This window comes from Talpa occidentalis, unplaced genomic scaffold (assembly GCF_014898055.3).
Source record: "Talpa occidentalis isolate TD23 unplaced genomic scaffold, MPIMG_talOcc4v2.1 talOcc4.12, whole genome shotgun sequence".
Taxonomy (NCBI): domain Eukaryota; kingdom Metazoa; phylum Chordata; class Mammalia; order Eulipotyphla; family Talpidae; genus Talpa; species Talpa occidentalis.
The window spans coordinates 89,167,342-89,177,386 of NW_023601212.1; positions in this window are offsets into that span (position 1 = coordinate 89,167,342).

Consider the following 10,045-nt stretch of genomic DNA (forward strand, 5'->3'; position numbering starts at 1 on the left):
GTCTGATGCTTGTTTGATTATTTGCCAGAAGAAACCAGAGGGGTGTGGGATGACTTCCTTTATGCCTGACAGTCGTCTTCTGGATTTTCTAAATATAAAATATCATGTGAAAATAATGTAATCTTTGTGTCATCTTTTGCTAAGATTTTGTGGACCATTTAGTAATGTTAAATTAAAATTAATTAATATTAGTAATAATTAATGTGTTGCATTAGTTTAGGTGTCCAAAATAATGTGAAAATGTTGAATTTTGGAGGAAATCACTACAGTTTAACATTATAGCTGTTATTGGACTTTGGTAAATAACATTTATCATTTTGAATAGCTTTGCTTTTTGTGTGCTGGTGGGAAATGAGCTCATAAATGCTCTCATCTGCATTGGGGGTTGTGGAGGAGGTGGCTGCATGCATATCTCTGGGTCCAAGAAGGGCAGGAGCTTTTCTTTCAATTACTCAAACTGAGATTAAATCAGCCCAAGTAAATACTTCTATTTAAGGTCACCTGGAGCCAGAAATGTAGGGAGGTTCACACCAAGACATGGAGGGGAACCCCAGTGTCTACCATTATCTCTTCTCAAGGAGCCATCAAATTTTTTTTAAAGATTTGTTTATTTATGCATAGAAGAATAGGGGTTTAGGCCAGAGGTATGGAGGGTGAGAGGATTTACCAGAGACAGAGTGGGGAGCAGAACAGGTGGATCTACTGAAATACACTACTGAGGGGAGCAGCAGGCGAGTCAGGAGAGGTCTGCTGTGCAATGTGGGTAGCTCCCTGGCCGGCCGGGGATCGAACTTGTGCTAGAGTGGCTGTGGATAGCTTCATATTGCTGAGAATTAACCCCTTGCACCACCAGGGGGTTCCCAGGGAGCCATAAAATCTTTGTCTCAGCCTGGAAGGAAGTCCCACATCTGTCTCTCCTCTGGAACTCTTAGAACAACTGATGGCCTCACACACCTAATTGCCATCAGAACTCTTATGTTGGTGTTTGTCCTACCCCACGGACAGCTCTCCAGGAGTGAGGATGTCCACCCAGTTTGCCATCTTCCTAGCATCTCCTTAATCATATCATGTTGAAGTTTTGAAGCAAGAGTGCACAATTAGATTTCTGTTTCCTAAAGTATTTCTGGAAGAAGCTTAAGTGATGGACTTGAATAGGATCCCTGTTTTACAAAAAAATAACAGGGCCTCCCTGGTGGTGCAAGGGGTTAAAACACAACCTATGAAGCTATCACAGCCACTGTGGCATGAGTTCCACTCCAGCCAGGGAGTTATCCACATGGCACAGCAGACCTCTCCTGTCTCCCCTGCTGCTCCCCTCAGCAGCGTATTTCAGTTGATCTGCCTGTTCTGCTCCCCACTCTGTCTCTGGTGAATCCTCTCATCCCTCCCTCCCCCAGCTCTGGCCTGTACCCTAGTTCTTATACGCATAAATAAATACAAATCTTTTTTTAAAAAAGACAAGCGTGAACATAACACAACTCATTAACATGACAAAAGATACCATGGTTGTTCTCATCCCAGGAATTTCCAAAGGTCTTAGAAGCTCTGTGCCAGGAATGGGGATAAAGACTAAAGACTTATTTCTTATTATAAGTGATGAGATCACAGAGGGAATTACATAGAACCATGAAAACCAAGAACTGAGGTCATCTTGGAGGCAGCTAGTCACCCCATAGAATACTATATAGCAGGCCAAACAAGGTGGTTCTGTATACACTGACATGGCAAATCTCTAAGACACATTGTGAAAAAAGGAAGCAGCAAAACTGTAGCATCATTTATGTTAAGAAAAAAAGAGAAAAATCCATACAAAAATAGTAAATTTTTCTGAATAGATATGCATAGAAAATATACAAAACACTCCAACTGATGATCATGGTTAAAATTTGAAGTTTTGATTAACTGTATTGTTTCAATTTTTTAAAAATGATAATATATTCATGTTTTGTGCAGTTAAAAAATAATTTTCAAAGAATAAATAAAACAGACTGTTGAGAATATGGAAGAGAGATGACGGTGGCTAGAAGTAAAATGGGACTAAAGGAGATAAGTGGAATAGAAGGGAGAGGTATTTAGGATTCCTTTTTATTTTCCTCTATATTTCACATGTGAGTGAAATCGTTAGGTGTTTCTCTTTCATCTCTGACTTACTTCACTTAGCATCATCTCTTCCAGTTCTATCCACGTTGTCACAAATGGCAAGGCTTCCTCTTTTTTATAGCCAAATAGTATTCCATTGTGTGTATATGCTTCCCTGCTGCTCCCCCCTCCCCCTCACCAGGTGCCTTCAATATTCTTTCTTTGATTGAACTCCTGCTAGGTTCACTATTGTGTCCTGGTACATGTTTCATTGTATTTAAGTAACCAGGCTGTTTTTTCAGCTTCTTGGAATGGTATATTTAATTCCTTTCCCAAGAGTGGAAAGTTTTACTCTATTATTTCCCGAAGGCTGAGGGGGTTGAGCGGCACGCCGCCCCAGGCTCAGCCTGAGGGCTGAGGGTGTCCAGAGTAGGCTGGGCCCTGCTCAGCCTGCAGACTCAGAGGGTGGAGCGGCAGGCCAGCCCACGCTAAGTCTGGAAGCTGAGGGATTCGTGTGGCTGACCAGGCCAGGCTCAGCCTGGAGGCCAAGGGAATCCAGCGGCAGCCAAGCCCCAGCTCACCCTGGAGTCTGAGTGGATCGATCGGCATGCCACCCAAGGCTCAGCCTGCAGGCTGAGGGAGTCCAGGAGCAGGCCTGCCCAAGCTGAGTCTGGAGACTGAGGGGGTCGAGACACAGGAAGGCCCAGGCTAGTCCTGGAGGCTGAGAGGGTTGACCAGCACCTGGCTCCAGCTCAGCCTGGAGGATGAGGCGCCAAGCTGCAGCCAGGCCAGGCTCAGCCTTGAGGGTGATAGTCCTCTACCAGAGGACTTCCTAAGCTCAGCTTGGAAGCTGGGGTGTCAACCAGCAGCTGGCCCTGGCTCAGCCTGGAGGATGAGGGGGTCGAGCTACAGCCAGCCCTAGCTCAGCCTTGAGGGAGATGGAGACTATCAGAGGACTACCTGAACTCAACTTGGATGCTGTGAGGGCCAACCAGCAGCCGGCCCCAGCTCAGCCTGGAGGCTTTAGGGGTCAACCAGAAGCTGGCCCCAGCTCAACCTGGACGCTGAGGGGGTTGAAGGGCAGGCCACCCCCACTCAGCCTGGAGGCCGAGGGGGGGTCAAGCAACAGGCCAGCCATGGCTCAGCCTGAGGCCGAGGGGGTCGAGAAGCAGACAGGCCCCAGCTCAGGCTTGAGGGTGAAGGGGTCAACCAGCAGCCGCCCCAGCTCAGCTTGGAGGCTGTAGGGTAAGGTAAAAGGTATCAGGCTTTTCTGCCCTCCCGCCATCAGGATAGATGATGGATCTTTGCGGTCCTGAATGCAGGCATGATGGCGGGCACCTGGTGTAGGGTGTGGGCATAGGTAGATGGGATTCACCTGGGCTAAGACTGTGCTTTTTAAGGGCGGCATCACGGGGACGCCAATAGAAGCCAAGAAGCCAAGAAGCCGAGAACGAACAGAAGTCGAGAGAGAAGCAGAGAACGCCAGAGAGCCCAGATAGAGTGAAGACTTGCTAGCGGCTGGGAAGCCTGCCAGCCTCCCAGCCCCCCTGCCTGCCATATGCCTGGTGAACCCCAATAAAAAAACCTGCAAAAACCACTGAGGACTCTGACTCCTTTACCTGGTCTGCTGGATCATTAGAAAACCTGCACTGTGTCCATTCCTGCCCTTTACAGAGGTTGAGCAGGTTGACCAGCCAGCTGCAGTTCAGCCTCGAGGCTGAGGGGGTGGAACGGCAGGCCAGCCCAGGCTTAGCCTGGAGGCTGAGGGGGTATGGGGGCAGCCTGGCCTCGACTCATCATGGAGGCTGATGGGGTCAATCAGAAGGCCGGGCCTGGCTAGCCTGGAGGCTGAGTGGGTTGAGCAGCAAGCAGATGACTAGGTCGACCTCGACCAGGAGGTGCCCTAGCTCAGCCTGGAGTCTGAAGGGGTGGAATGGAAGGCCACCTCAAGCTCAGCTTGCAGGGTGAGCTGGGGACAGCCTGCCACTCTACCCCTGAGCCTCCAGGCTGAGCTTAGGTAGTCCTCTGATTGACCCCTCACCCTCAAGCCTGAGCCTGGGCTGGCCTACCATTCGACCTCCTCAGCCTCCAGACTGAGCTTGGGCTGGTCTGCCCCTCGATCGCTCAACCTGCAGGCTGAGCCGGGGCTGGACTGCCATTAGACCCCTCAGCCTGCAGGCTGAGCCCGGGCCTGCCTGCCTGTAAGGGCAGGACTGGCCACAGTGCAGGTTTTCTGATCCCATGCAGACCGGGTAAAGGAGGAGTCAGAGTCCTTAGTGGGTTTTTGCAGGTCTTTTATTGGGGTTCACCAGGCATAGGGCAGGCAGGGGTGCTGGCTGGGGGGCTGGGAGGCTGGCAGGCCTCCCAGCCCCCAGCAAGTCTTCACTGTATCTGGGCTCTCTGGTGTTCGTTCTCCTGCTTCTCGGCTTCTGCTTCGGCTTCTCCTGGCGTCCCTGTGACGCCACCCTTAAAAGCACAGTCTTAGCTCAGCTGAATCCCATCTACCTATGCCCACACCCTATTCCAGGTGCCCGCCATCAGGCATGCATTCAGGACAAGGATCCATCATCTATCCTGATGGCGGGAGGGCAGAAAAGCCTGATATTTTCTTTACCCTACACTGCCGCTAGAACCCCTCAATCTCCAGACGGAGCCTGGGCAGGCCTGCCGATCTACCCCCTCAGACTCCAGGCTGAGCTGGGACTGGCTGCTGGTCAATCCACTCAGCCTCCAAGCTGAGCTGGGGCCAAATGCTGGTCTATACATTCAGCCTCCACGATAAGCCAGGATGGACTACCGCTGAATCCCCTCAGATTCCAGGATGAGTCGGGGCCAGCCTACCCCTATACCCCATCAGCCTCCAGGCTGAGCCTGGCCCTGTTGCCACACAACTCCGTCAGCCTCCAGGCTGAACCTGGGTCAGCCTGCCGCTCGATTCCCTCAGCCTGCAGGTTGAGCTGGGGCCGGCTGTTGGTTGACCCCCTCAGCCTCCAAGCTGAGCTGGGGCAGCTGCTAGTCAACCCACTGAGCCTCCAGGCTGAGATAAGGTCGGCTGCCCGTAAACTCCTCAGTCTCTGGCTGAGCCAGGGCTGGCCGGCTGCTCGATTCCATAGGCCTTCAGACTGAGCCTGGGGTGGACTGCCGTTCCTCCCTCTCAGACTCCAGGCTGAGCTGCGGCCAGGTGCAGCTCGACCCTCTCAACCTCCAGGCTCATCTGGACTTGGCTGCTTTACAAACCCCTGAGCATCCAGGCTGAGCTTTGGTAGTCCTCTGGTTGACCCCTTTGTCCTCAAGCCTGAGCTGGGGCCGGCCTGCCACACCACCCCTCACCCTGAAGGCTGAGCCTGGGGCAGCCTGCTGGTCGACCCCCTCAGATTCCAGGCTGAACTGGGGCCAGCTGTTTGTTGACCCCCTGAGCCTCCAAACTGAACTGATTGACCCCTCCAAACTGAACTGATTGCCAGTACTGATTGACCCCCTCAGCCTCTAGGCTGAGCTTAGGTAGTCCTCAGGTCTATTCCTTCACCCTTAAGCCTGAGCCAGGCTGGCCTGATACTTGAGCCTCTTACCCTCCAGGCTGTCCCGGGGCTGGATTGACACCCTCAGCCTCCAGACTGAACCTGGGCCGTCCTGTCTCTCAATCCCTCAGGCTGCCATTCGAACCGGTGCTGGCCTGCCATTTGAACTCCTCAGCCTGCAGGCTGAGCCTGGACCAGCCTGCTGTTCCACCCACTCAGACTGCAGACTGAGCTAGGGTCGGCTGCTGGTTGACCTCCTGAGCCTCCAGGCTGAGCTGAGGCCAGCTGCTGGTCGACCCCTCAGCCTCCAGACTGAGCCGGGGCCAGCTTGCCACTCAACCCCCTCACACTCCAGACAGCCTGGGCCAGCCTGCTGTTCTACCCCCTCAGCCTCCAGGCTGGTTGACCCCCTCAGCTGCTAAGCTGAGCTTAGGTAGTCCTCTGGTGGACCCCATCACCCTCAAGGCTGAGCTGGGGTCGGCCTGTCCTTGGACCCACTCAGTCCCCAGAATGAGCCTGGTATGGCCTGCTCCTCGACTCCCTCAGCAAATTGCAAGGCTTCCTCTTTTTTATAGCCAAATATTATTCCATTGTGTGTGTGTGTGTGTGTGTGTGTATAAGCCTAATGGGAATTCCTTTACATGTTATTTGCTTCCCTGCTGCTCTCCCCCGACCCCCCGCCCCAGGCGTCTTCAATATTCTTTCTTTGTCTTGAACTCCTGCTAGTTTCACTATTGTGTCTTGGTATATGTTTCATTGTATTTAAGTAACCAGGTGTATTTTCAGCTTCTTGGAATGGTGTATTTAATTCCTTTCCCAAGAGTGGAAAGTTTTCCTCTATTATTTCCTTGAATAGGTGCTCTGTGCTATCCCACCCTCCTCCCTTTCTGGGATACCCATTATCCTTATATTGACTTTCTTAATGGTGTAGGTATCTTGTGCATTTCCTCTTCATTTTTTTTTTTTACACCTTGTTTCTCTCTCTTCTTCCACCTGGGTCCTTAGTGGGTTACTGTCTTTGAGGTCACTTATTAAATCCTTCATTTGATATTCTCTACTTCCATGGCTTTCTTTAAAGTTCTTGATCTCATTTATTGTGCTCTTTACCTCTTGAATTTCTATTAATCTCTTACTTGAAGCTTCAGTTTCTGCCTTTAGTTCATTGATTTTATTTCTGAATACATTAGTTTTTCTGGATTTTGTTTATTTTCTTGATTAACTTTTCTGAATTCTCTTGAACTACTTTGACTTGCCTTTCTGAGTTTTCTTGTATCTCTTTGAGTCTTTTTGTGATAGCAGTTCTGAGTTATTTACCTGATAGCTATTTATCTACTCTTCCATATTTTTGTAGTTGGATTCTTAATATTTGTTTTCACCTAGTGATGTCATATTCTCTCCACTTCCCATATTTTTATGTATTTATTTTTTCTGCCCATTTTGCTACTGAGGTATCCCTGTTTTAGTACTGCTTTGAAAATTTTTAGTGATGATTCTATTTATTTACTTATTTAAGCTTTTGCTGTATTCTTTATGTATGCAGAACTTTTTTGTAGTTTCTGAGTCAGCAGGGTATGGAGAGACTTAGAAAGATCCAAATGTCAGTTGGGATGAGTTCGGGTGGGACTGGCTCATGTTTGTGGCAACCCAAACTTCCTCTCTGTGATTTGGGATAGAGACCCAGGAGTCCCTATGCTCTCAGTGTGCCTCACTAGATGAGTACCATTCCACAGGATGAGGAGGGGCCTCGAAGACCAGAAAACCTGCTCTGCTAATATCTTTGCTGGGGGCACAGTCTGTGTGGATCACCCCAGCTTCTCTTTAGGTGTTCCCCTCATTCAAGGGAATGTCTCCATATAACACTTGGTGGGGCCAGCAGGTGGGTGTGAACATTAATATACAGGAGTCCTATTTAATGAGGACAGGAGGCCAGAAAGTGCCCACACATGTGTAAATTAGCAGACTACAGAACACAATATGCCTTGAATAATCTCTTAAGAGAAACAATGCCCTTCCCCCTTCCATGGGAGGGAGAGGGAGGCCCTCCAAAGATTATTTAGGGGGTTGTTAGCCTTGCATTCTGGGATATGCACGTCCATGGGTTTCCCCATAAACGTTCTCCAGTCTGCCCTCTTTCCTGTTGTGTGTTTCTGAATAAACCCATTTTGTTGTTGGAAAAACACTGCCTTTGGTTGAGGTCAACATGTACACAAGAGTCCAGAATACACCACTTGCTTTATTTTTTTTTTTTTTTTTTTTTTTTTTTTTGGTTTTTTTTTTTTTTTTAATAGAGGCATGTTTTATTTATTTATTTATTTGTTTTTTTATACAAGCACTGGGTACAGTCAGAAGCGCGGGGTGGGGGTGGTGGTGGGTGAGAGAATTCACCAGAGCCAGAGCAGGGAGCAGAGCAGGCAGAAGGACAGAAGTACACTGCTGAGGGGAGCAGCGGGCGGCAGGAGAGGTCTGCACGCCATGTGGGACCCTCCTCCGGTGGCCGGGGAGCAGCCGGGGATCGAACCTGCACTGCAGAGGCCGCGGGCAGCTTGGCAACCCAGCGCTCAACCACTGCGCCACCAGGGAGGCCCTACACCACTTGCTTTAACGGTGAAGCCTGATGAAGTCTTCCTTTTCCACATCCTGTTCTGACTCTCCCTCCATCCTCTACTTAGGAGAAGACTTGAATGCTTTCCTAGTCCAATGAAGACTTGGGATCAGAGGGAAATGAACCAAGATCAGATCTATAAATGAGAACCCAGGGTGAAAAACAAGCACTATCTGCAAGCTAGAGCCTCTGGCCTTTCTTCAAAACACTAACCCAATACCCAGGGACTGCACTACCCTCATCTTGACATCTTGGCCCAACAAAGGAATCCTCTTGAGGGTGTGTGTGTGTGTGTGTGTGTGTGTGTGTGTGTGTGTATTGGAGATGCTCTAGGGTAGGGATGATGATTGGTGGCACTTTGAATTCAAATATCCCCTCATTTTGTTTGTTTAAAAATGCTTTTAAACTGGAGTTAATTTGACAACCAGGCTATGAACAACTAAATAGTGTTGCTTTGGTCACTGGTCAGAGGAGATAAAATCCTGTCCATGACTTCAGTCATCGCAATTTCTCCCTGCTATTCATCTGGGACCAATGAAAAATAACCTCTGGATTTCACCGGAACCCATTACGAGTATCACTTTGGCATTGGCCCAACAAGCTGCTGAATAAGGTCGAGAAGGAAGTTAATAAATTAACCCCAAGGTCACACTCTTCACTGGACCCAGGAGCCTCTCTGGGTTAATTATCATCCCAATGGTGCTCTGTACAGTCAGAGCCTCCGGAGGGCTTCATGTAATGAACCAGGTCCAAACCATGCAACACTTATGACATGCAATTCCTTAGATGTGGAACTACACCACATTTTTCACACTACAAATCTTCCTTTAGCAAGGTAATCCCTGTCCCCACAGAAGAACTAGAGCTCCTTATCTACATTTTCATTTAAATATAGCCAGCAAGGATCTCCCCAGGTGTATCACTGACGGGAAGTTGGAGTCTTTCTTTGGCATTCATGGCAGGGATTCCAGGTCCAGATTGCACATTAGGATAACCTGGGAGCTCGAAAAGGCTCAAACACCAAACTCCAGCCTAGAGGTTCAGACTTCACTGGCCTAGGGCCGGGGTTGGGGGTTGGGGGTAGGCATCTGGATTTTTAAAGTTTGTCAGATGATTTTAATGGGCAGCCAGGGTTGAGAACAACTCAGCTGTGCCTGGGCATGTTCCTGCACTAAACTACTATATGCAGCTCTTCCAGATGGATTTTCTCCAATGCCAAGTCTCTCTGGGTTTCACCTTTCCTAATGCTGCTCTGATAGAACATTCTGTAATAATGGAAGTGCTCTTATCAAGACCAGAACTAGGATGAGGAACATGATGCCTGGTGGGTGCGAAATTTAAGTAGGCCCTTACTTTCAGATGCTGACACTTTACCTCATGACCCTGGGAGTGAGTGCCTCCTTAAATTTGGAACCCTTAGGTCTCCACCTTAGGGGATATTTCCCTCCAAGGAACAAAATTTGGTTCCTGGTTGGAGGGGGAAAAAATCTGGCTGTTTTATGCTTAAAGCACAGACATACTTTCAGCACATAAGCAGATATATAGTATAACTGTGTTATTAAAATTTTATGGGGGATGGTAACTAGGAAAAAAATGTTGAAAAAGGCTCCTTGGGGAAGCAATAGTGAAAAAAATGGTGGAGAAACACTGATAGAGAACATTGAGCATAAGTGCTATCATTGAAATGTAGCTGAGTGAGACTGAGAAGCTACATTTTAAATTATACTTAATTTCAATTTAAGCTCTACCTATGGCTGCTGATTTCTATGTTACACAGCACAGATTGAGAGGCAGGACACAACACATTCTCCCTGCTCTGGTCCAAACACACACTCATTCTGGAAAC